This window comes from Lissotriton vulgaris, chromosome 6 (genome assembly GCF_964263255.1).
Source record: "Lissotriton vulgaris chromosome 6, aLisVul1.2, whole genome shotgun sequence".
In the NCBI taxonomy this organism is placed as follows: domain Eukaryota; kingdom Metazoa; phylum Chordata; class Amphibia; order Caudata; family Salamandridae; genus Lissotriton; species Lissotriton vulgaris.
The window spans coordinates 602,528,929-602,556,119 of NC_141694.1; the positions used below are offsets into that span (position 1 = coordinate 602,528,929).

Genomic DNA, 27,191 nt, shown 5'->3' on the forward strand with positions numbered 1-27,191 from the left:
TTCCGTGATAGTATGCTTTTTAGCGATTAGTGGGCCTGTTTTATTCTCTGGTGGGACGGATTTCTAAATGACCACAAATATCGTCTGCAACAACTGCATGCAGTCGGCCACGTCTTGCACGTAAACTGTTTCTCAATTCAAGTTTAAAGCTGCCATGATTTGCAAATATGACGAAAAAAATCGATTACGGGCTCAACTTTTTTTTGTGCACAGGCCCCAGGCCAACTCCGCACAGAATACTGGAACTGTGACAACTGTAAACTGCGGCGTTGAGACTAGAGACGCGGCTAAAAAAAAAAAAAATGTTTATATTTTTTTTGTTTTAATTTTTCCCAACTTTGTACCAGCGTCCGTGTTGTGTGAGACAGTGTTCCGTTCACTTAGTAGAAACTGTACTGAGCTGGGGAGCCCTGCAGTCCTATCCGAAAGGGAGCTTCCCGTTTACAGTGAGAGGACTACTATGACAGCGAGTCAAACGACGCAGAACTTCTTACTACACCAACAGACCTGGAGAGGAGGGGGCTCCCGGAAGCAGGCCACGCATACCGTGACGTTTCTTGCCTATGGTTTCCACTTCCGGTAGAGCGCTCGCGGACGCCATATTGTTTGCGCGGAGGAGACAGAGCGGCGCGGGGAAGTGAACGGCAACGGTAGGTGCTCCGGTCATTTGACCCACCCTGTGTTTAACCGGCTGCTGTTGGCAAGTGCGCCATTGAAATCCCGGAAAGCGGACGGATCCATAATTGTCCTTAATGGTTTGAGCCCGCTCCTGGATAAGGCGGTGCGCTGATCTCTAGACTTGAGCCCGTGTCAATTTTCAGGGGCTCCGGTGGCAGGCCATACCATTTCTCACGGGAGGAGTGGACGCAGTTCATGTTGCTGCTACTGTAGGAGACCCTCTCGCCAGTGCCAACAACAGGCTCCCGCCATTTGGGTGGACCTGCCGCTCTCCCGCTGGGTGCCCCGCCCCCTTCCCAGAGCTCTCTCATAGACGTAGGGTCTCAGGTGGCGTGCATGTTCCGTGCTGCATTTATCACTGTGCAGACCAAGGCGGTATTCCTTATTCTGCGCCCTGTATGGGTTGGGTCCACCTTACTGGGCAGTGTGAGACACAGACTTCTCTTGAGCAATTTTCTGGTGGTCGCAAGGAGTTTCCTTTGAAATTATAGTATGGTACAACTATTTACTGCTCGGTTAAAGAACGCAGTTTTGGTACTTGCCGAGCCCTTCCCAAGAGTTGCATAGCAATCGGGTGATGGGTACGAGTTTTGTCCACTTCTGTTATAGAACACCAATGTTTGGAATAAAGCTGATGATAAAGGAAGGGATTTGTCAGAGCGTATTTGGCCTTAGTCGTACCACCGAGACAGTGGGTGTGGCTGGTGGATACTTATCCACCATAAGGAACATATATGACTGGCGGATTCCTAACCCCACTTTAATTAACACTGTCAGGATGTTTGCACTTTGACAAGATGTACAATAACGTAGAATATAAATAGTGTTTGTATCGTAATATGCAGTAAACACTAGACATGTTGTTACATTTTCATTAAAGAATCGTGCTGCCTATTAGTCCTATTTCCTATTAGAAAACATCATTTATTTTTCCTAGTGTTGGGAGAGGGTTTTAAGTCCCATCATCCCTGTATGCCTGTTGGCATTATGTTTTCTCCTTAGGTTATTTCTACTTTAAGGAGTGGGTTATCAGTCCCATGACTTTGGGAGTGGGTTATTAGTCCCATTACCCTGTGCAGTGGGTTTCAAGTCCCGCTAGTTTTTTGGGAGTGGGTTGTTCGTCCCATTTACCCTTGGCTTACGCTAGTTTTCTTAAAAAAAATTAAATTATCATTTTGGTGAGGGGGTTTCAGTTCCACCCTGTTTTTTTTGGGGTGTCAGTCCCACCTGAACAGTGTTATACTAGGGTTTGAGTCCCATAGTGTCCCTTAAAAGAGGGGTGGCGTTTTTGGCTACGTCACAGTCTTCTCATGTGAGAAGCACTTTCTTGTGTTTTGGTTCACCCATTGCAATTTTTGGCTTAGTTTTTGATTGATTATTATATGTGAGCTCAAAATTTACGCCTTGTTTATTTCATATTGTTCGTTATTAAAGGAGGAGGATGGGTAATTATTATTATTATTGTACAGTCTTATATAGCGCTCGACTTACCGTGGAGCATCTCGGCGCTTGCCTTGGGAACCCTTCCTGGCTTTTGTGAGATAACCCGTACTGGGCATCCCAAAGGTGAAAGCCAGGCATCCCGCCGCGGGGGGGCCGTTGTGGAGATTAAGCAAGCTAATGCCCAGAGTTGCAGAGTGTGAACCCATGATTCGAGTGGGCACCGAAGCGAGAATTATCGAGTCCGTGGACATTTGGGCTCAAGACCCTGCGGCGTCGGGAATTGAACCCTGGTCCCGGGTCTGAACTCTGCTTCTGGGTCTGCCTTCTCTAACCAGTGAGCCATACTTCTCACTGGGTAAGTGTTTATCTTTTTGCTTTCTTCCTTCTTTAATAATTAGAATTTCTGTTTTCCCTCTCGTGATCCCTTTCCGTTTCCATCCCTGGGTAACAGATTTCTTAGAAGTTGTATATTTTTCTTGTTCATAGTTTCTCTTTGTTTTCCCTTCTGTTCTTTTGTTTTAAATTGTTAAAGGGAGAGGATAATGTAGTATCCTCATGTAATGTGTATGTACTTGCATCCAGCTGCTCAGCCCTGTGTGTGTGCATTCTTATTGGAATCCTAGTCTGTGTGGAATGTTGGATGCATCAGAGTGTCAGTTAAGGATGGGCTGAGCGGCCAGTGGGCTGCTCCTGATGGGGCTGTTATCCTGACCATTACTTATGCTAATAAACATCAACTACAAGTACCTGAATTGGTCTACGGTGTCTACTTATCTACACCTGTACCTGTGGAACTTACCCACTACACCTACGAATCACACTTTTTTCGGTTGCTAAAAGAAAACTTTGTGTACTGTGCAAATCAGTTTTTCTTGGTTGCAAATTTGCCGTTTGACAACTGAAAACAAGCCGGTAGAAACTGATTTGTAACCTTTTGGAGGAACAAAGTGTAAATAATTGTGGTGTGAAGTATGCTATCGGCGTTATTCGATTTCCTTTAAAGAAAAAACTTACTACATGGAATATAGATTTTAGGAGCTTGCGTTATTGTCAAAGTAACACCGAGGAGTAGTTTACACTTTATCACTTACAAATATATAGTAACTCAGTCAAGATTCCTACTCGTCAGATCAATGGTGTGACAGGCCTATAAATCGCAGTTTGCTAGATATATTGTGTTGTGTGCATAGTGCCCCTGAAAATGATGTAGTGTTTCGTTTTTTGTCAGTTCTTGCATGTCCGTTTGTAGGCGTGTGTGGTGTTAGATGAAGTACATTTTATTTATTTTATTTTAAAAGTTTTATATAGCGCTAGCTTGACCCGTAGGTATCAGAGTGCTTTACATACATACAGTAAAAAACAGAAAGAACATTACATTACATAGTAGGCCGGCAGTAAGGAAGCAAACCACAGAGAAAAAAAATACAGCATGGGAAATACATATGCAGAGCTGCGGAGGGGGAGAGAACAATAAAAAGAGAAAGGTGATGTCCTTGAATGTCCAGAAAGAGAGGAGACAACTCTGATATAGAAGACTAGGTTAGTTGACGTTGGTCAGGAAAGTATTTGTTTAGGAGACGGAGTTTCAGGTCCCTTTTGAAACAGGAGAAGGAGGGGTTGCATTTGAGGACTCCCGGGAGAGCGTTCCATATCTAGAGAGCGTTGCCAGAAAACGATCAGTGTTGGATGCTTTTCTTTTTCAGTTTCGGAGGAGTGAGTTGGAGCTTCTCAGAGTTCTGGATTGACCTGCTCTTACCAGTTTGTAATTTAGGTAGCTTGGGGCAGGAGAGTGAAGGCTTTTGTGTGTGATGCAGGACAGCTTATAGTTGCATCTCCCTTCCATGGGAAGCCAATTGAGGCAGTTGAGAGCTGGAGTGATGTGATCAAATCTTTTAACTCCAGATACGAGCGGACATGTTCAGCACTGCCCTTAGAGGGGCTAGGTGAGCTTTTGTAGTCCCTGTAAGGATGGCGTGCCCGTAGTCTATTTTAGAGAGAACTAGGGATTGGACTACTCTCTTGAGGTCATCGTGGGGTAGAAAAGGTTTCAATTTCTTGAGGTGTTTTAGAGAGAAAAGAGCACTTTTTGTAGAGTTTTTGATACGGGCCTCCATCGATAAGTTCTTGTCACGGGTGATGCCTAGAGACTTAACTGAGTCGGATAGGGTAAAGGGGCAGTTTACGGCAACCTGATTCTTGAGCCACTCTTTGATTGGAAGATGGTTACTTTTAGGAGAGAATAGGATTAGTTCAGTTTTGTCTGGGTTGAGTTTTAAGTGGTTAACGTAGAACCAAGATTGGATCTCAGTTAGGGTGGTATTGAGGAGTTGGATGTCGCTGGGAGACTTGATCCTGAAATAGATTTTGGTGTCGCCAGCGTAAAGGTGGTAATTCACTCCAGCTTTTTTCAATATGATTGTGAGGGGCTCCATGAAGAGGGACGGGGAGAGGATCGAGCCTTGTGGGACCCCAAGTGTGACTTTTGTTGGCTTTGAGAGACAGGAGTTGATTTTAATTTGTTGCGAGCGGTGTTGAAGGAAGGAGGTGAACCATTTAAGTACTGTGCCATTGATGCCGGAACGCTTCGACGGGGTCTCCAGAAGGGCTGGATGGTTTACTGTGTCGAATGCCGCAGAAAGGTCAATAAGGATGAGTAGGCAGGCAACACCTTCGTCTAGGGCCTTGTGAATGCCGTCGGAGACTTTGAGAATAGCGGTTTCCGTGCTACAGCCTTTTCTGAATCTTTATCATGTGGGGAATGTGGGTTGAGATGGGTCAGGATCAGAGATAAGCTCCAAACGTGGTGCAGTGTGTTGCAGCACATACTTGTGAAATGTTTTAAACAGTTGAGAGGAGTAGTAGTTGCAAATACTTACTAAGTCACTAGATTCCACTTGTAGGGATGGAACACTTCTTTCTGTAACTGGAACCCCTTTATGAAATTGGAGATTGTCAATACTTATGATTTACGCTGGCATTGGATTCCAGAGCTTAAAATATTGTGTTTTCATTTAAAGTTCCCAAAATATTTGGATGTATCATTGCACATTTTTCACAGAGAAGGCACAAGGTATTAGTCATATTGGCACTTAGTTTTTGTGACATGATCTGCCATTGGAAAGCCTGATTTTTTCAGGGATTGCTTAATCAGATGATGATCATGAATATTAGATGCAGGTTTACAAAATCAAGCACAAGAGTGGAAGCTCTTTTCGAATCAACTAGGTTTTGAAATGTACCTGTGTGTATTTGGGAATGCATAAATTTTTTCAACTTCATACTCCCAGTCATTATTGCTACGATAAAGAACCTTAGAATCGTGAAATAAGTAAATGGTGCGAGTAGGGAAACATGAAAAACTGGATGAATTTTTCAGCTAAAAAAAATAGTCTTACACCCTCAAGATTGAGAATTTTAAGGATTTAAAAATATCCAGAATACTTTGCAATGGGTTTACAGGTTTTTATTGAAGAAAGGATATTGATACGATTGTCTCTAGTTTCTTGGATAACTTGGAGGGCACAATTAACTATCTTTACATTTAAAAAAAAAAAAAAACAGAATAAGCATGGTTCCCTCTCAAAAAAACCCCAGAGAAAATTGAGTTCTGAATGGAAACTATAATTGTGATCAAGCTAGCCTGTCGGAAGTAAATATTTCCCATTTTTCTGAGCTGCGGTAGAAAAGCACCAAATGTATTTTATGTGAAAGAAAAAGCTCTCTGAATTTTCATTTTGTTACATATTTGACATGTCCATGTAGATAGAAAATGTCTTCTATGAATTTTTTGGCCGTCTTGGTGGTGGATGGTAATTTATGATGGGGAGAGAAGTGAGCCATTGAGTAAAATAGTCTGTAGAAACAATTATAATGGTGCAGTCATCCAAAGGAATAAGGTCGACTATAAAGTCTCTAGAAATATAATCCCACTGTCATAAAGAGTTTTCCACAATTTCAAACCTGACTATATTTAATGGGAACTCTTGGATTGGGCACATAGACACAAAGAAATGTTGTTTTTGATTTTTAAGACCTATTAGGCCCCCAAAATCTTGACAGAGGAGTTTTTCTTTAAATTTTCAATGGCCCGCTGATAAGTAGTCATAAAATGCTTGTAAGAGTAATTCTCGGTCTTTTTGAGGAGATTTGTAACATTTCAGACACAAAAAAGCCCATCTTTTCTTACAACAGACTGATTTCATTAGTCTTAAATTCTTTGGAGAGAGCAGTTAATTTTTTTTTTTTGGTTCCTGTAAACAGTAAGAATTCGTCCACTGGGATAGATCAGGATGAAAAGAAAAATATACCCTTCTCAGTTAAATTTCCTAAAGAGGAACCCTGGGCAAATTAGTAGAAAAGTAGAAGGAATGGAGTTAGTGTTTAATAGTCTTAGTATTTGACCATCGATGGAGGACTTTCTGGTGGCCATGTTTTGAATTCCTATGTATGGGAAAAATTGTCAAACGCATGTCATCATGTTGAAGATTATTTTTTCAATCCTATAAGGGATAGTCCATGTTCAGTACTAAATTCCTCACTTCTCTGAGGAGGATGGTGACATCCTTGTTCCCAGTGCCATATAGTGAAAGGGTGATGATTGGTCCAATTCCCCGCATGCAAGCATCTCTGTTTTGGTTTGAGTATCATCTGCTGGGAGAAAACAGCTAACTTCATCAAGCATATGAACTTTAGTAAAAGTTTGAGGTAAATCTTGAACATAACGAGAGCAATGATCTAGCCATTTGGAACACCAGCTATCAAGTTCAGTGGTTAAGAGGAGAAAGGGAGGGGCGATGTGTTGAACATCCTGTCAGCGAGATTATACGCAATACATTTCAGGTCTGTGACTCAGATTCCTAGCTTGTGAAGTTATTTGGCAAACAATCAATCAATCAAAGCATTTATATAGCGCACTACTCACCCGGGGGGTCTTAAGGCGCTAGGGGGGGGGAGGGGGGTCCGCTACTGCTCGAACAGCCAGGTCTTGAGCTGCTTCCTGAAGGCGAGGTGGTCCTGGGTCAGGCGGAGGTGGGTCGGGAGGGAGTTCCAGGTCTTGGCGGCGAGGTAGGAGAAGGACCTTCCCCCTGTGGTGGCTCTTCGGATGCGGGGGACGGTGGCGAGGGCGTGGCCGGTCGATCGAAGCTGGCGTTTGGGAGCGTAGAAGTTGAGGCGGTTGTTGAGGTATCCTGGGCCTTCGTTGTGTAGGGCTTTGTGTGCGCGGGTGAGGAGGCGGAAGGTGATTTTCCTGTTGACCGGGAGCCAGTGCAGGTCTTTCAGGTGTCTGGAGATGTGGTTGCGACGGGGGATGTCCAGGATGAGTCGTGCTGAGGCGTTCTGGATCCGCTGGAGTTTCTTCTGGAGTTTGGCGGTGGTTCCGGCGTAGAGGGCGTTGCCGTAGTCCAGACGGCTGATGACGAGGGCCTGGGTGACCGTCTTCCTTGTCTCGTTGGGGATCCACCGGAAGATCTTACGTAGCATGCGCAGGATGTTGAAGCACGACGAGGAGACTGCGTTGACTTGTCCGGTCATGGAGTGGGAGGAGTCCAGGATGAAGCCCAGGTTGCGTGCGTGGTCTGTTGGTTTGGGTGTGCGTTGCCTAGGGCGGAGGGCCACCAGGAGTCGTCCCAGGCGGAGGGTGAAGATCCCAGGATGAGGACTTCCGTCTTGTCCGAGTTCAGTTTCAGGCGGCTGTTCTTCATCCCATTTGGCTACCTCTTTCATCCCTTCGTGAAGGTTGGCTTTGGCGGTGGCGGGGTCGTTGGTGAGGGAGAGGATCAGCTGGGTTTCGTCGGCGTAGGAGATGATGTTGAGGTTGTGCTGGCGTGCGATGGCTGCGAGGGGGCTCATGTAGACGTTGAAGAGGGTTGGGCTGAGCGAGGAGCCTTGAGGGACGCCGCAGATGACTTCGGTGGCTTCTGATCTGAACGGGGGGAGGCGGACTCTCTGTGTCCTTCCGGCGAGGAAGGAGATGATCCACTCCAATGCCTTCTCCTGGATTCCGCGTTGCTGAGGCGCTGCACTAGGGTGCGGTGGCAGACGGTGTCGAAGGCCGCGGAGAGGTCTAGGAGGATGAAGGCCGCTGTTTCTCCGTTGTCGAGCAGGGCTCGGATGTCATCGGTCACTGCGATCAGGGCGGTCTCGGTGCTGTGGTTGGCCCGGAAGCCAGATTGCGAGGGGTCGAGGGATCCGTTCGTCTCGAGGAAGGCGGCCAGCTGCTTGTTGACGGTCTTCTCGATGACTTCATCATCATAGGCTGATAAAGTCAGTTAAAATTAGTCCCCCTACCCCTTTAGAATGAAGTTATTTTGAAGTTCTGCTAAGTTGCAACTAGGCACCTTTAATTTCCAGTAACTAGGTCGTGATCTGTTTTGGGGTTCCCTTAATCCGCTGTTTTCTTAAATAAATGATGCTTTCTGTCAATGCAGATCTTTTAATCTGGATGCTTAACCTATAAGCTGATACTTACTCAGGTGAGATTGGACTAAGCCAGGGTTTTTAATTTTTAAATGGTTTGATGTGTCCATTTTAATTATTTTACAAGCTTCCGGTCACAAAGTAATGTTTGATTTTGGTCCTTGAAAAATGGTCAGTAGGGCCACAGAGCATTTGAGAAGTGTTGGGGCCACACACCAAAAATAGGTGTAGAAGTCTACCTGTTCCCAAGTAGCGCAGATGATTTACAAGCAAAGCTGAGGTGCATCAGCAGAGTTATCTGGAAGCCCGGTCCACAAACATCGATGCTACAGAACAAAACTGTAGTTCTCAACCGCGTTAAGAGTGCTGGGCTTACTGTTGGAATGTCATGGATGTGGCTTGGAAGGCTGGTTCACAGAACGGGCCAAGGCGAACACACATATAAACCAGCAGAGCTCTAAAGCCAACAAGGTCACTCGCGCATTAAGACAACTAAGCCAGAACCTGACTAGCCCTTCCGCCAGCCCTATCCTGATAGCTCTTAGAGAAAAACTCCTTCCAGCAATCAGCTACGGCCACTTAGCCTTCCCCGGGAAACTGGATACTTTTCTCACTCTTGCCCAGGCCAAGGCATATAAATCGGTGCTACAAATACCAAAGTCGGCAAGAAAAACTAGGCTAAGACTGGAGCTCCGCCTTGCAAGACCAGACCGGATATGTCAGGGGGAGATTATAAAGCTTTATTTAAGAATATTAAGGGCCCCGGCTAACTCTTTAAAAAATCATTTGAGATCTATCTTCGAGTGGCCAGGCTCGGAATGGCACATAAGGCTGGGAAAGGCAATACGAGCCTTGAAGATCGAGGGAGAATGCATGCCGCGGCAGGACATCACCCTGAGCGCATGGAAGAAAGCCATTAATAGACAAGTGTGTGAAATTTCCTATGACCTTGATTACAAATCTCTTCGCCGAAGCCCGCACTTGGACTCACTAAATGATTCATACAGGGCAGGAACAGCACAACCCTACCTAATTGAGTCCCTCACAACTCAGACCCGAAGTAAAATTTTATATATGAGGCTGACCATGCTGGGGATAGCTGACTTCAACCCCGTTTGGGCTCGAAAAGGGGAATCCATAACTTGCAGATTCTGCACCTATAAGAAGGAATCCTGGCTGCACCATCTCTGTTGCTGCCCAAACCTCAACAATGATCGCCAGCGACTGCTGCGCCCAATTTGCCTTAGGAAGGATATAAAGTCTTGTAGCGAAGCATCAGCCTTATGTCTATCCCCCACCAGCACTATGACCCTGGCAAGACTGGCGAAATTCATCCACCAAATCAGGCTGGCCTTAAAAGCTGTGGGCCACAGTGGACGGGGTCCATTCACGTGATATCACTGACTGTGTCCCATTTGCATGCCCCCTTCCAAGAAAGTAATGCATCAAGTAAGATACTTATTGCACCATTGAGAGTAGCTTATGCGCTTACCAGCAACAGACTAATTCCAAGGCACATAAATTGGGGAATGGACAATCATGCGGGACTCAGTCATTTGAACAAAATATTTTATGCATGCAAAAGATGCAACCAAATACAGCCCAGATTTTAGCATTAGCTTTTAACTTCAGCTTTTTAAGTATCTATTCCTTTTTATATACAAGATATTGTTTCATTGTTGACTTTACTGTAATGATTTTAATTAATTATACAGTCAATAAAAAATTGTAAAAAAAAAATTGGCTTGGAAGGCGGCTAGTGCACCAGCAACATGAGCGTTCCCTAGTAAAAGTGAGGTGCATCAGCAGAGCTGCTTTTGATGCCTTGGCCCCTGTACAATTGGCGTTGACATGAGGAATGAGGTGCCCTGGTAAAGGTCGGCAAAGTGGTCACTTGTGGAACAGCGAATAGTGTATTTTTACTACACATTTAATATTGTCGTCATTTGGAGGATGTGAATGATCAGTGAGCTGTGAAGAAATATTCACTAGAAGACTTGTGGATAAGGGAATGCCACACATGCACTCTGACACTACACAAGCAAACTGATAACTTGACAGCCATGCTACAGTTATCTACTAAGCGCGGCACAGTTGAGTCTCGCCGTCTGTGCAGGTTAAAAATCGCCGGTTTGTGGACATTAACTGTAGCGTTGCTTAGCACAAACTGCAGATTTACCACTGTAGCCTCTTTCTGCTTAGACTATTCCCTGGGTAGCCTATCTCACCTGAAATGTAGCATGCACGCTAATCGGAGGTACACAGCAAATATACAGGTACACCAAACATTGAATTGTATTTTGAGGTAATCCAAATACTGTGGCTCATTGGTACAGGAAACTGAATTACACTTTCATCTGGCTATGTCAAACAGTGCTCTTTTCATGTCAGTTCCCCTTCTCTTCATATTCAGCTCTTAGGAAAATATCTCATACATTTCCTACCGGATCATATATTGAAAACCAGGTCCACATGTCCTACATGGAGCTTTATCAATCAGAAACACTGACATCATCGTCTTTTTCTCTGTTCTATGAAACAACTTACTTTCTTGTGCCCTGACACGTGATGGACGTTCATGTGCTGAAGAACAAAATTTAACAGGCTTGTCCATATTGTGAGACTTTCTCCTTTTGAGAATACATGATAATACCCTGCATAGTTTTACTTATGACTGATAAGTTGTGAAATCTCAACCACTTTGCAGTAATTTTTGCACTGCTGTTCCCCAAGAATAGTAGCAGGCCCCTCAGCATCCAGTGTGTATGTCCTGCAAGATATCTGGTATTCCGGTGACCTTTACTCTTGAATTATATTCCACTTCTAATGTTTGTTAGGAATAAAGTATGGAAGAAAGACCTAATCGGATTAGATGAGTCTCTTTGAAAGTTGGGGAGACGCCATCTCTGTCTATGTTTTTCTATAATGTCTCATAGTTCCTTGATCACGTTCAGTATTCTGACTGACTATGCAGTTATGTGGGTTTTAACCTATGTATAAGGTTCAACAATATGTTTTTTTTAAAAACAATTGCTAGTTACTTGAGAGTTGTTAGTGAGCTATTGTGTATTGTGGTGACACTAGTTATGTTGGAGTGCGGGGTACAAAGCTGTGCTTCTTAATGCCCGTTAAGGTTTGGTTAAAAATGTATGAATCCATTAAGTTAATGGATTCATTCATTTGCAAGGATGGGGTTACAAAGTTTATGTTTAAAATGATCCTAAGGTAATTGGGCCTGTATAAATGTAATTTTCATACCCAGTTATGAAAATGAATTTTCTAAGGAGGCTTAATGTTCACTTTTCCTTTGTTTAGCTGAGAGCTTTCATTTGATCTAGTTAGGTCGTTCATGAAAGACTGACCCTTGAGTTAGAGACTTTATAAGCTTGTGTTGTTGATGTGGTCTATGATGCTGATGTTGTTGCCCGTTTGAAACACTATACTATCCAGGCGTGGGTGTCCGTGCTTTTGATGGTCTCTCCATTTTTGCCAGGGGTTCAGGGTGTGCTCACAATGCACCTCGAGGGCTTTCATTTTATTTTCAGGAAGCAGTGACTGTGTCCCACGTCTTAAAATGGCAGCGGTCAGAGAATTTGTTTCTCTTGGGGCCAGCAAGTCCGAGAACTCTGATCCTCAGACCCTTCTCTAGAACTGCAGATCCGAAAGGGGTCACAGGACCAGAAAGCTGCCATGCCCAATCAAATTCTTTTTATTGTTTTTTTTTAAAGTTTGGATTAGTGATTCGTCAGCTATTAAAGTGGCCAATATTTACAAAAGTGTTAACCATTGAAACCCACTCAGCAGGTTTTTTAAATGATTATATCTCAAAAACTACTGAATGGATTTACACCAAGCTAGCAAAAGTACGCTATTTGAGTAAAGTTCTGCACACATGCGACATTGGTGTAAATATGTGTGGGATTTGGGCTGTTGGCATGAACAAAATTTTCTATGGGTGCTAAAATGGAAAACACATCTTTTTTCCCCACATCCTGTCTGCTTTTTTAGGTATTAGCTAAATGGCACATAAATCGTCTCGAAGAGACCTGTTGTATATACTTTTTGGGCTTCCGCTTGTCCATAGGCTTCCCCTTTGCTGTCTCCATTGGCGCGCTGGTGTTCTTTCTCCCCGTTTGTCCATGGCGTGCCTCTTCCTGTGATATAGATATAGGTATTAGCTAAATGGCGCATACGCCGCCTCGAAGACACCTGTTGTATGTACTTTGTGGCCTTCCGCTCACGCATAGGCTTCCCATTTGCTGTCTCCATCAGCGTTCTTGTGTTCTTCCTCCCCGTTTTTCCATGGCGTGTATTTGTCATACCTCTTCCTGTGTTCCTCCCTGAAAGCATGGACCAATTACCCTATCGCTCCCCTGCTTCCATTTTAGGATCTGTTTCGCAAACTATTTTCTTTGTTAAAGAACACTTAACGCAAGCGCTTTTGTTTTTATTCGGTGCTCCAAGTTCCTCTGTAAGCAAGCCTGTAAATCTTGATCTTATCTTGTCACATTTGCTGTACATTCAAAGACTGAGGTCAAATGCCAGGTGCTGTTTTCTTAGGGCGCCTGTTTGGCTATTTTACACGATTGGTGTACGTCAACACTTCGGTTCGGTATGATATGCTTGAAATTCTGCCTGCCTGTGATTGACTCTTTAAACACGTGGCAAATCACACTTCTATCACTTCAATTTAAAGACTATGGGCTTGATTTCGATCTTGGTGGACGGAATACTCTGTTGTAAAGTTTCAGATATCCTGTCTGCCCTAATACAATTCCGTAGGATATAATGGAATTGTAATACGGCAGACAGGATATCTGTTTAGTTTGTTGTGCAGTATTCCATCAGCCAAGAACGTAATCTGGCCCAAAATTTCAGTGCGTGTTTACAAACAAAAGAAAACGTTGCAAAGCCTTTGTTTAAGCGCATGTTGTAAAAGTAATTAGCACACATTCAAAATTAAATCTGTTACATCGACAAATCAAATTTAAATACTTAAAACGTACTGCATTTATTTTTTTACTTTGATTTGCGAGTGCATCATTACTATTGATTTTGAGGGCATCTGATTTAATTGCAAAAGATACTTTTAAACAAAGGCCTTTAATCGCATGATTTTCTTTATAAACACACGCCTAAATATGCTCTTTTCATTGCAGCGATGGCAGCGAGGTTTAAGTGTGTCTCATGGGCGCAGTTATAACTAAAAATGCCTCACCAGCAAATCGAGGTACAAATAAATGCAGTGCTTTGCTAGTGCAACATTACTTTTAATTCTGATTTACTTTCAAAATACTCGATTTAAGAAAGGCTTTACATCTGGTTCTCGTTCTAATGTTTCAGACATTCACTCACATGAAGCCTCACATACAGCCTCTATGAAATACACAGAAGTGCTAGTTTATATTTACATCTCCCCCTGACATATTATTTGATCACGCCTGTGCGCTTGGATTTTCAGTTGTCACATCGATCAAAATAAAGGCTGACCATCGCACGGAAACAGCGACTACATGATATTTACCAACATACATTTCCTTTATATACCTTTTATTAAGCTCTTTCATGTGATGGAACAAGAAATATATAGTGGAAACCAACATACTCAGTAGGAACATATACATTGGTCCATGCATGTAGGAAGACCACAATAACAAAACAAGCATTGGAAATGCAATAGGTCTCGCAGTAGTAAAGTTTGAGCTATAGGTGTTATTTATTTTTTTGTTTTTTATTTGTGTTGTTTTTTCTAAATAGCTAAATTAATAGCTTTCTTCTTTACAAAGCCAATAGTTATAATTTTTGTAAATGTGACACCTCTAGCATTTGTAAAGCAACATGTTTTGTATTAACGGGACTTATATGTGACTTATATGTATTGATATAAAAAAAATCAATGGCTTTAAAAAAATAATAATAATTAATACGCAAATAAAATGGATTTTATTTTATATTGCCAATAGCTTAAAGTTTATTAAATATATTTAGTGAAGATGCTGTGGTTGCGCTGAGTGAGGGTGAGTGAGGGTGAGGGAGGGTGAGGGTGAGTGAGGGGTTGAGGGTGAGGGTGAGGGGTTGAGGGTGAGTGAGGGTGGGTGAGGGGTTGAGGGTGAGTGAGGGTGAGGGGTTGAGGGTGCGTGAAGGTGAGGGTGGGTGAGGGTGAGGGGTTGAGGGTGAGGGGTTGAGGGTGAGGGGTTGAGGGTGAGTGAGGTTGAGGGGTTGAGGGTGAGTGAGGGTGAGGGGTTGAGGGTGAGTGAAGGTGAGGGTGGGTGAGGGTGAGGGGTTGAGGGTGAGTGAGGGTGAGGGGTTGAGGGTGAGGGTGAGAGGGTGAGTGAGGGTGAGGGATTGAGGGGTTGAGGGTGAGTGAGAGTGAGTGAGGATGAGGTGTTGAGGGTGGGTGAGTGAGAGTGAGGGTGAGTGAGGGTGAGGTGAGTGTGAGTGAGGGTGAGGGCGAGGGGGTTAGGGTGAGGGGTTGAGGGTGAGTGAGGGTGAGGGGTTGAGGGTGAGTGAGGGTGAGGTTGAGGGGTTGAGGGTGGGTGAGGGTGAGGGGTTGAGGGTGAGTGAGGATGAGTGAGAGTGAGGGGTTGAGGGTGAGGGGTTGAGGGTGAGTGAGGGTGAGGGGTTGAGGGTGAGTGAGGGTGAGTGAGGGTGGGGGGTTGAGGGTGAGGGGTTGAGGGTGAGTGAGGGTGAGGGGTTGAGGGTGAGTGAGGGGTTGAGGGTGAGTGAGGGGTTGAGGGTGAGTGAGGGGTTGAGGGTGAGTGAGGGGTTGAGGGTGAGTGAGGGGTTGAGGGTGAGTGAGGTTGAGGGTGAGTGAGGTTGAGGGTGAAGGGTTGAGGGTGAGGGGTTGAGGGTGAGGGGTTGAGGGTGAGTGAGGGTGAGTGAGGGGGAGGGGTCGAGGTTGAGGGTGAGTGAGGGTGAGGGAGTGAGGGTGAGGGAGTGAGGGTGAGGGGTTGAGGGTGAGGGGTTGAGGGAGTGAGGGTGAGGGAGTGAGGGTGAGGGGTTGAGGGTGAGTGAGGGTGAGGGGTTGAGGGTGAGTGAGGATGAGCGAGAGTGAGCGAGAGTGAGGGTGAGTGAGGTGTTGAGGGTGAGGGTGAGTGAGGGTGAGGGGTTGAGGGTGAGTGAGGGGTTGAGGGTGAGTGAGGGTGAGGGGTTGAGGGTGGGTGAGGGGTTGAGGGTGAGTGAGGGGTTGAGGGTGAGTGAGGGTGAGGGGTTGAGGGTGAGGGTGAGTGAGGGTGAGTGAGGATGAGGTGTTGAGGGTGGGTGAGGGTGAGGGTGAGGGTGAGTGAGGATGAGGTGTTGAGGGTGGGTGAGGGTGAGAGGGTGAGTTAGGGTGAGTGGTTGAGGGAGGGTGAGGGGTTGAGGGTGAGTGAGGGTGAGGGGTTGAGGGTGAGTGAGGGTGAGGGGTTGAGGGTGAGTGAGGATGGGTGAGAGTGAGGGGTTGAGGGTGAGGTGTTGAGGGTGAGTGAGGGTGAGGGGTTGAGGGTGAGTGAGGGTGAGGGGTTGAGGGTGAGGGGTTGAGGGTGAGTGAGGGGTTGAGGGTGAGTGAGGGTGAGGGGTTGAGGGTGAGTGAGGGTGAGTGAGGGGTTGAGGGTGAGTGAGGGTGAGGGGTTGAGGGTGAGTGAGGGTGAGGGGTTGAGGGTGAGTGAGGATGAGGGTGAGTGAGGGTGAGTGAGGGGTTGAGGGTGAGGGGTTAAGGGTGAGTGAGGGGTTGAGGGTGAGTGAGGGTGAGGGGTTGAGGGTGAGGGGTTGAGGGGGAGGGGTGAGAGGGTGAGGGGTTGAGGGTGAGGGGTTGAGGGTGAGTGAGGGTGAGGGGTTGAGGGTGAGTGAGGATGAGTGAGAGTGAGGGGTTGAGGGTGAGGGGTTGAGGGTGAGGGGTTGAGGGTGAGGGGTTGAGGTTGAGGGGTTGAGGGTGAGGGGTTGAGGGTGAGGGTGAGGGGTTGAGGGTGAGGGAGGGTGAGGGGTTGAGGGTGAGGGGTTGAGGGTGAGGGTGAGTGAGGTTGAGGGTGAGGGAGGGTGAGGGTGGGTGAGGGTGGGTGAGGGAGGGTGAGGGTGAGTGAGGGGTTGAGGGTGAGTGAGGGTGAGGGGTTGAGGGTGAGTGAGGGGTTGAGGGTGAGTGAGGGTGAGTGAGGGTGAGGGGTGGCCAACATCGCTATCCTCGTTAAACCAGTTGGCTCATCAGTGTTTGTCAACAGTGCGCCTTGTTGAGTAAGCAGGTCCAGTTGATTTATAGGAACAATACCAAGACTACAACTCCCAGAACCTACTGGGGCGTCAGATGAAAGCCTAGGACGAGAAACGTGACGTCCCACAGACATGCAGCGAAGGTGGCACGTTAGAGACAGTTAACCACGGAACATTCCTTGTTTCCACCGCATTAAGCATCCAGAAACCGCAGCTTATCCCAAGGGAGTATTCGACCTGCTGACTGGTGCAGCATTTGTGTGAGGACAGCTTTCCGTTCCCAGTCCATGGTGTGTACATGAAAGGAGAGAGGGGTGTTCCTGTCTACATTCCAATTACAGACCAGTTCTTTGAATCATCTACTACATAAATACACAAGAGTTAAAGTTTTTAACTGTAACGTTGCCCAAGCAGTTTAGTATCAAGCTATTTTCATGTATTCAATGTTGTGAATGGTCTCTCTCAGCATACTGCTTCTTATGCCTGCAAGACTAAACTCCAGCACTTGTTTACTGAAAGACGACATGGTCGCTGTTATAGATTAACAATACGGGCGCACGCTGCAGCCCCCTTCGAATGTGCTTTCATTGCAGTTTAAAAATGGACGTGCGCCCGTGTTAATTTGAAAGTCTGATTTTACGGAGGTCTGCATGTAATTTAAAAAATAAGCACAACAAGAGAAAGGCGTGTTCTGAAAGAAAACAAGAGAAACACCGAGCACGGCGTCAGTGTTGGCATTGCTGGGGGGTAGGGGATAAGTGGTGATTTAAAAAAAAATGCGACACGGCGGGCAGGGGAGGGGGCGGAGCGGGGAGAGGGAACAGACGGAGGGAAGGCCAGATAAGTGGAGGGGGGTTAAAAACTATTTAACACAATGTTTTACATAACGACTACCGTGGTAGGATCTGTACAAAACGGCTGTTATTTTCATATTATTCCAAAGAAGCTTCATCTTAAAAACCACACATATTTAAGGTTACATTTGTATACAAAAGCTCGGAGTGCAAGGCTCTCATGGTACTGGAGTACGACAGGCATGATTCAGAATTCTTAGGCACTCATAAATACAAATCGAACCTATACAAAATTAAAAATAAGCATAGGATGTTGCTCTTTGATTTGTAACTAGTTATCCTTCCCCGTTACACGATTTCAAAGTAGCCCCCAGGCAACGTGCTCCATAGAAAGCAACAACAACTATAAACTTTCATTTCTCGTAGAGGAAATAAAAATGCAGACAGAAGAATAAAATAGTAGATAACAAAATACTTTAAATGTTTTAATGGTCAAAAGGCGCTTTAAATCGTTGGCGCTTTCAGCAATCACGTCAGGCTATGTAGCACATGAGATGTCTCCTCCCCTTTCTCCCCCCCTTCTCAAAATTCCTTAAAAAGTTTGCCAAAAAATTAATCCTTTTCCCCGTGAGGTGGCCCCTTCTCTTCCCTTCCAATGTGCCTCTCCCACATTCTCAGACAGTTTTTTATTAAAATTTGCAGACAAAAGAAAAACAAAAATGGCAGCCTGAGCTTATTTTTGAAACGGGGCACAGCGACGAGACGCCATATTCTGCAGATCTGCACAAAAAGGACGAGTGAAATCCAAAAAGCGGGAGGGGAGGCAACAGAGCACATCTGCAACACGGGAAAATGTATAGAATTGTACAAAACAAAATACGATAAATAACACAGATGACACTACGCGGCGCGATTCATTTGCAAAAAAATATATAGAATAACAAAAGATTTTGCAGAAGTTCCGTAGAAAGAGATCGACGCCGGTTCGATAATGCCACAGCTCTGTGCTAACAAAAATGCGGAAAAAATAAGCATTTAAATCATTGGCAAATTCTACGGAAATTGATTGCAAATGGGAGCAGCTCTGCTTGCAAATCCTCCCTCCGTCGCCCAGGCTGCTGGACTGGAATTGCAGCAGCTAGAAGTGAGGAAGAAAAAAACAAGCAGCAGAGCACGGCGTCAGTGTTGGCATTGCTGGGGGGTAGGGGGGTAGTGGGGATTTAAAAAAAAATGCGACACGGCGGGCAGGGGAGGGGGCGGAGCGGGGAGAGGGAACAGACGGAGGGAAGGCAGATAAGGGGAGGGGGGAGGAGAAATGCGACACGGCGGGCAGGGGATGGGGCGGAGCGGAAAGAGGGAACAGACGAAGGGACGGCAGATAAGGGGAGGGGGGAGGAGAAATGCGACACGGCGGGAGGGGGCTGAGCGGGGGCCTGGAGTGCGGCTGAGGGAACTGATGTGCACGCGCTTTTAAGCTCAATGCGCATGCGCATTGAGCTTAAAAGTCACGGGCACTGCAAGGAATCGCTAGATTCCTTGCAAGTTGGATAAAGAGTGGATAAGCCCCCATAGTCTCGCTTGCTCGATGCGCATGCGCATCGACAGGCGAGACCTAAAACAATTGCTTACACTAGAGCAACTAATCTAAATAACATTGTTATTGCATGATGACATTTGTAAGTGGAGATATGTTGTGGAGATGTCTCTTCTCTATGTTGATGTGTGTCAGCTATGCTGCTTTCAGTGCTCTGGTCCCTGGAGGGGCAAGGGCACATTATACGCTCTGCTGGTGACACTACGATGAGGGCAGGTCTCACCTGGCACAGAGTGGGCATGGCTGCGCTGATTTGCCATTAGCAGTGACAACACCTATAGACATTAACATTGACAACGCTTATAGCTCTTGCATTGCTGAGACCTGTTGGCTTTGTCAATGCTTAAAATTTATTTTCCATGCACAGATTTGCAGGAAAATTGGCATGCTGGCCATAGCTGACTCTGCTAAGTGATTACTAAGTTTGATGATGATCTGTCCGTAGGGTTAAAAGCTATAGGCAGATCAAAATCTTTCTTTTTAATGGCAAGTACAGCAGATCCATAGCTACACAATGGCATCTACCACTGTGTAATGCAATGATCTGCTCTTTAGTCACCCCCCCCCCCCCCCCCCCCAGGATATTGCGGCATCGATTTGCAAATTGCGCGGCACAAAAATGGAAATTTTGCGACATAGAAATAGCGCGGCACAAAAATAGAAATATCACTGCACAAAAATGGACATTCTGCTGCGTAATTGTGGCTCTTTATTTTACTCTTAATCGTACCCTTTCAGGCGTAAATCAATGGAAAAATGTTTAAAATGTCTGCACATCTACAGAAGCACAGCTCCAATCCTATCCTAGTGGGTTGGGGCCATATTTCTCCCTTGGATGTTCTAGCGCCCATGTATGCACCCTCTGCTAGTGCACCGCTGCCTCCCGGAACCATGAGGCATGGCACCTCTTCCTCAGGCACCCTAGGGTGGAGGTGCATTGCCACAGCTAATATAAGCATGTTAAATATTGCTCTAGGCAGATCAGTGGCATGGGGGCGGGTGTAAGCTCCCACCTCCATGTGACATACAGGTGCAGTCTACACCCCAAATTGAGACTATTCCCACCACAGCCCCTCTGCTTGCACCCCAGCCCCCGGCAATGGAGTCACCCACACATACAGAATCAAGATCTGAGGGTGTTATTACTGTGCGTGCTCTTATTCTCATTGAATGTGAATACATTACTCTCAAACTAAAAAGTGCCCTGGATATTTTGCAGAGTTTTAATATAGTTAACTTTCTAAAACTCACCTAACCCAGTCCCCTACCCAAAACAAGCATTAGAAATGCAATAGGTCTCGCAGCATTAGAGTTAGTGCTTTTAGAATTGTTTATGGTTTTTTTTGTAAATCTTTAGCATGAGGTTGAGGGTGAGTGAGGGTGAGTGAGGGTGAGGGGTTGAGGGTGAGTGAGGGTGAGGCTGAGGGGTTGAGGGTGAGGGTGAGTGAGGGTGAGGGTGAGTGAGGGGTTGAGGGTGAGTGAGGGTGAGTGAGGGGTTGAGGGTGAGTGAGGGTGAGTGAGGGGTTGAGGGTGAGTGAGGGTGAGTGAGGGGTTGAGGGTGAGTGAGGGTGAGGGGTTGAGGGTGGGTGAGGGGTTGAGGGTGGGTGAGGGTGAGGGGTTGAGGGTGAGTGAGGGTGAGTGAGGGTGAGTGAGGGTGAGTGAGGGGTTGAGGGTGAGTGAGGGGTTGAGGGTGAGTGAGGGGTTGAGGGTGAGTGAGGGGTTGAGGGTGACTGAGGGGTTGAGGGTGAGTGAGGGGTTGAGGGTGAGTGAGGGTGATGGTAACGTTCTAAAATAGTACTGACCTTGGGCAGATAGTGCGCGTCTAGTTTATAAATACACAACTCAAATTAATTTAAATTTGATGCAGCACTGTCTGGAACATCTGGAAGATGATCAAACACATCTTACCCCTCTGAACCAAGACAGAGCATGAGCAAAGCTGTTTTCATCTCAACACTGAGAGAGGTACCACATACACAGGCATAACGTTCAACAAAAGTTTTCCATTTAGACCATTTGATGGGAGGATCTTCTGGAAACTGCAAAAAAAAATGGAGCTGCAGTGATGTTTTGCATGACAAAAATTGCACGTAGATTGTTGTGAAAAACACTAATAAGGTACACCAATGATATAAAACAGTAATATGCTCTAAATATGATTGATTATTGATGACAATAAAAGCTTAAGGATTGAACATAAGAGTACATAACTCCAGAGAAAAAAAATGGTGTAGTATCCAATTGAAGTTTTGAGTGTCAGCACAGTAAATAAAAATTCAGAGTTGTTGTGCGCATCAGAGTAATAATGTATCAATGCACATAGAATACAGGTTGTATTGAAATGAAACTGTTAGACTGCAGTAAACCAAATTTCAGGGTTGCTGCATTGACATGTAAAAAAGCGTGGAATATCAGGGTTGCTGTGCGCAGACACGCTGTATATAAACAAAGCTGTAAGTGTCAGCGTCGAAAATGAACTATAAGAGGGCTGTGCGCATCAGCGTTGTCGTGTAATAGTTCGCGGAAATCAAGGTTGCTGTGCGCATCAGCATAATAAAGTAACAGCATTCAGGAAAAATACGATGTATGTAAATGAAGCTGTGCGTGTCAGCGCTGCAAATAAACAATTTGGGTTGCTGTGCGCATCAGCTTTGTCATGTAACAATGCGCAGAGTTTCGGGGTTGCTGTGCGCAGACACGCTGCATATAAATAAAGCTGTGCTTGTCAGCGCCGTAAATAATCAAATGAAGGTTGCTGTGCGCATCAGCGTTGTTATATAATAGTACACGTAGACACGCTCTATTTCAAATGAACTTGTGCGTGTCAGCGCCATAAACCAACGTACAGTATTATTGTGCCCATCAACGTTGCTAGGAGATCTTCTGTAAGCGTCGGCATAACTAGGTAACAGAGGAAAGGCTACGCACGTTGAATACTTGGGACGTCAGACGTTGCGTTTCAGTTTCACATTTAAGTTTCAGTGATGAGTTTTGAACACAAAAGCAGTACGCGAAATTCAAATGTAAATAGCACAACCGCATGGTCCGCGGTGAGGTTACATTTAAAAGCTCAATAATAGAAGTGCGTTGAATAAAATTTCTCAAATAAAAGTCTAACACATTAAAGAAGAAACTCGTCCATGTGCTAAGCTGTGCGTTCTGTTAGTCAATCGCCACGTCAGAGGACATGGTGGGGAAGCAAAGCAAAAAAGACATTGGCGAGGAGAGGCAGGAGAGAAAGAAAACAAGACGGATGGACGGAAGAGAGGGGAGGGGGGAGGAGAAATGCGACACGGCGTGAGGGGGCGGAGCGGGTAAACATAGACGGACGTGCACGCGCTTTTAAGGTCCATGCGCATGCGCATAAGCTCAATGCGCATGCGCATTGACCTTAAAAGTCACGGGCACTGCAAGGAATCGCCACGATTCCTTGCAGTGTAGATAAAGAGTGGATAAGTCGCAATACTCTCGCTTGCTCGATGCGCATGCGCATCGACAGGCGAGACCTAAAGAATTAACAGGACAGCTAGAGATGGTGTAAAGCAACCAAAGCATTCTTTCAGAGTATGATTTTCTGAACATCGAATCGCATGTCTCCAGATTTCGCAGGCACTTTTGTAAAAAAAAAAAAACCTCTGCCTTTTTACAAAACTGCAGATTTCGTGTGCAAATTGCGGAATTCTGGATGGTCTGTTTAGTGTGTTATGGATATTGCTGTATGTTCAGTAAAAGGTCTTGAAGATGCAGAACTCCTAATATGAGATTAACTGTAAGTCTTTTACCGTTTTGCTTGTTTTATGTTGTGCATGGTCTTTAACCTGTTTTGTCTTCCATATTTCCTTGGTAATACTTTGATATTGTCATGGGGTTTAGGTACTTGGTAGTGATACAAGTGTCTGTCAGCTGTTAATGCAAGGAATTAACAATGGGTTTTAGTCCAAAAAGTTTAGCAAAATAATTGCTTTTAGTAATATTTGTAGACACTTCCCAAATCAGTTGTATTCCTACAATGTTTGAGATTTTACCATTGCATAGATTCGAATATTGTAATCTTATCTAGTGAGGATGTGTTGATGAGGTAGCAGCAGTGATAGTATAAAATTTCAAAGATATTTATTTGCTTTGACATATTTCTAGTACCAAATGAATACTGCGGTGAGCAAGTACAGCCTTTCTTTCTACTAATAAGTAACTGCTCTTGTGCTTAAGGATTGATATCCTTTTACACACATACGGATATTGAACTTTATTGTTGTTCTAAGTATGCTTTCTCGTAGACTGAACTATGTGTCCTAACAGTTTTATTGGATTTGCAGGAAAGCATGTATCTTTTATTAGAACATTGGAATGTTGGGAGCTCCATTGCAGACAATGGAGTGCTCCCTGCTTCTACGGGCCGGTAAAGGCCCGCAGAGCAACATTCCAATGTTCTACAAAGGCTTTTCGAAGTTCGAGGGGATTTATATCCCCTCGAGCTTCGAGAGCCCTTTGTTTAATTTGTTAGAACATTCTGCCCTCTAGTGGCAGAATGTTCTAATAGCCTTAAAGCCCTTCGTAGCTGGGCTATGCGGCAATTAAAGTCCCGCTGTTCCGTTAAAGTCCCTCGCCTTCGGCTCGGGCCTTTAACCCCTTCGATGCTGATGACGAGCTCAGCTCGTCATCAGCCACGGTGGTCGTGTGCTGATGACGAGCTGAGCTCGTCATGTAACACGGCTTTTGGAAAATAGCCACGTAGGGCAAAAATAACCCCCGCACGCATGTGGTTAATAGAATTTTGTTTTGAATTGAAATAATGCAATCCTTTTATTGGTATACGATTTTTTTTATTTCTGGTGATATTCTAATTCTGTTCTGTATGAAATGCTTAGTACAATTTAATTTCCTGTGTATTACTTTGGAGCAATGCACATATGGAACATTTTCATGCATAGTTGCACCATTTAGCTGGAGTTGTCAGTAAAAGCTTGTTCTATAGTTATTGTAACCTGAATTTGCTGCACTATGTTTTTGTACCTCTTCTCTTTTGCAATACTTGTCCCATTCTTTCACTTCTGTGGATTCTCTATGGGTACTCGCCAGTGTTGCACTTCTATCCAGTCTTCTCTCGAGACCTTTACCTATCATCAGATGAAAATGGAATACTATTTATTATTTTTTTATTCAGTATTCAAAAAGATACTCTTAAGGGCCTTGAGCTCCTCTCATGGACTGTTGTTTGGACAACTTTCTCTTTTACTTGCCTGTCCCATGGCAATTTTTGCTGTTAACTTTTCACCTGCAAAAGAGCCGCCTGATATTTTCTAAAACAGAACTCCTTATATCCAGCTAAGCAGCAATAGAGGCTGTCTGATGTCTAGATTGCTCATTCGAGATGTAGGAGAGTAAATTAATTCCCATACATGTTGAGACTAAACATTGCCCTACCTGAGCAGGTAGCTTGGGGGACTGCATGTTTGTACTATATAGTGGCTCTCCCTCTTTGGATACCTTCCTATTCGACTTATGGAGACTGGTACCCTGCATGACTAGATGCTATTCTCTACCAAGTACCAGACGATGGAGCGACATGCCTGAGGGAGGGGGATGGGTAAGGGCTGAGTGGGGGAGTGGAGAGGAGAGGAGAGGGAGAGTTTTGTTATTTTATTGTTCACTGAGATTATTATGAGTGAGGACTGGAACGGGCAATTGGGATGCCGAGTTCCCGGCATAGGGATATAGAGCATGGGTCGCCTGAGAACTCTGATGGGTTTGATGGCTACAGTTGCCCTTTGAGAAGCGGGACATACGCGGCCAGAAGCCGCAAATGGCAATGTATCACCAATAACTATGATTGTCGATAAATATTGTCAGCAGTAAGATGGACACTCTTAAATCCCATTGTATTGATCCTACTTGAGTTTATGCAACTGAATAAAATGTTTGCAAAAAAAAAATACAAGCTGGGACTACCTGTTTAAAATGTTAGCATCTGCTAAACAAGCAGTGGCAATGCTAATCGGTTTGATTTACGAATGCACTGTCAAGCCAAATCTAAAAATCCATGTACGTTAATAAAGCTCTTACCCCCATCTGTGCTGCTGCCAGAGAAAACCACTTTTTAGGTTTCGGCTGCAAAAAGCTGCGCAAGCAGCTTTTGCGCAGGAGAAATCTATTGAGTTACAGTATGTGGCTCTGGAATCCGCCCTCTGTTTCATTGGCTAGCTCCATAAATGGAGGCTAGCCATTGGAACAGAGAGGCGTCCGTCATGGCCGGACCAGATTCGGGGGCGTTCCCGAGAATTTTTGGCTTTTGGCTACGTCAGCCAAAAGCCGGGAACGCCCCCGAATCTGGTCCGGCCGGGCCGTGCTTGCTGCTGTCCTGCCTTCCTCCGTGTCCCTCCTCCCGCCGTCCCCCCTCCCCTCGCTGTCCTGTGCACGTTTCCCGCCTCCCCCCCCGCCGTCCGTGTCCTCTCCCGCCGTTCGTGTCCTCTCCCGCCCCCCCCCCCCCCGTGTCCTCGTAGGTGCTTGTTTCACTTTGACACCATGCACTCCAAATGAATTCCACCCTATTCTCCCAATACCCTTCCTTCCTCGCCGCACTGTCTCTCCCACCTTCCACGTCTCCTACCTATTTCTGCATACCTTTCTGCCTCCATACAGGGCCAGTGACCCATCCTCCTTCTGAATCATCCCCCAAATATCTCTCTGCTAGGCTTTAGCCCTTCTCATCTCTCCCACGTATCATCACATCACCAGCCTGACTTTCGCTCTTTCCCATCGCCGCCCCCTTCCTCCTCCTCCCCCCGCCTTTCTCCTTTCCCGCCCATCTCTTCCTTCCCTTTCCAAAATCCATCCCTGGTCCCCTTCCTAGTTCCACTGACAGATTTTCTTCCCCTCCGATAACATTGCCCCATCTCGCTCTCGTTCCCCACTTCCGTCCCCACACCCCCTGCGCGGGTTTGGAAGATAAACTCTGTGTAATTAACGGGATCACACCTGCGGCTCCGGCGCCACATTTGGATAAATCAACGCGCCTCGCCCGTCCCCCGACCAGACTCCTGTCCACCCCCCCCCCCCACCACCCTCTAATAGGATGAGGCTCCCCCAGGGCTCAACCCTCTCAAAGTCATCTAGGTCCATTGCTCGGGAAGGGAGGGGCCACGGGCGAGGGTTGGGGGGTGAACAAAGAGAGAAACTGGAATGATGTCATTGAAAGAAGCAGAAAGCGGAGTGAATGAATGAAGGCTGCGGGGGGACTCGGTGGCAGCTCCGAGAGACAGGAAAACTGAAACGGGAGCAGGGGCTGCGACAGGCAGAGCGAGAGAGTCAGAAAGGCAGAGAGCTGGATTCAAACAAACAGAAGGAAACGACACACAAGACCGGCAGAGAACGGGAGAGAATTAGGGAACAATACCAGCGAGAGGGACAAGGGAGACAAAAATGAAGGGGAACTCTGGAGACAGCAAAGAAATAGGGAGAACGGAATAATAACAAGACGGGACAGAGTAAGAGAGACAAACAGAGCGAGAGTTAATTAGGGAGACGGGAGAGGAGAGAAACAAATAGCAAGATACAGGAGGGAGAGGGCCAGAGGTGACCGGAGAGGCATGAAAGAAGGAGGGCGGAAGAGGGAACTAGAGCAAGTTAGGTGGGGACTGTGGCGGAGAGAGAAGACGGGTGATGGAGAAGAGAGGGATCCAGAGACAGATGCAAAGAGGCTGAGAGGGGCGAAAGAGAGAGAAGGCGCAATAACTAGAGTGCCCGAGCCAGACACGACAGGATGGACAGGATGAGAGAGAAAGAGACTGAGAAATAGTGAGGGAGCAATAGGGAGGAAGAGGGAGAGAGAGATAAAGAGAAGAGAGAGCATTAGATTGCTAGACACAGGTACAGAATGAAAGAAACGAGGCGGGAAATACAAAATAAGACAGAACGAATGGGACATAGTAATGGCACTAGTGTACCGTGCAGGGAAGACACCCCAGGCCCAAGAACTCCTGGGCCTGATATTGTATTGTAAGTTGTGTTTGGGGGGGAAGGGAGGGTCTCCGCTAACAACACACCCAGCCAGGCTCAGCAGCCATTACTGTAATGCAGACAAGTGACCT

General features: G+C 45.8%; 1 protein-coding gene across 2 annotated transcripts in view; it reads left to right on the plus strand.

The window, feature by feature from the left end:
- The first annotated feature begins 563 nt into the window (after positions 1-563).
- The window catches only part of PNISR (PNN interacting serine and arginine rich protein), a 272,254-nt gene continuing 245,626 nt past the window's right edge, over positions 564-27,191 (plus strand). Inside the window, exon 1 of one of the 2 annotated variants that reach the window (XM_086926623.1) lies at positions 564-650. The gene's annotated coding sequence lies outside the window, so the exon portion shown is untranslated. The remainder of the gene's footprint in view (positions 651-27,191) is intronic. The other variant, XM_086926624.1, reaches the window with a different exon arrangement.